This window comes from Solanum tuberosum, unplaced genomic scaffold, assembly GCF_000226075.1.
Source record: "Solanum tuberosum cultivar DM 1-3 516 R44 unplaced genomic scaffold, SolTub_3.0 scf00154, whole genome shotgun sequence".
NCBI classification, from domain to species: domain Eukaryota; kingdom Viridiplantae; phylum Streptophyta; class Magnoliopsida; order Solanales; family Solanaceae; genus Solanum; species Solanum tuberosum.
In genome coordinates, this window is record NW_006239079.1 from 922567 (window position 1) to 922827 (window position 261).

Sequence of the window (261 nt, forward strand, 5' to 3'; positions counted from 1 at the left end):
ATATTTTGGGAGTAGTATTGAGCACCGATATGGGGGAGAGTTCAGATAACTCATTGCCCCCATAAACCATGTAGCCATCATGAGTAGAAAAGCGTCATACTTTTTAGATGAATCTTTTACGCATAGACTAGTTGCTCCACTTAGTAGTTTAGGTCCTATACCTGTGGCAAGGTATAGGATGCGCTGGCAGCGTGAGGGAGATCGTTGTATCATCACAATAGCTCTTATGTGATGGTTGTCGGTTAGAGAAACTCCCACAAA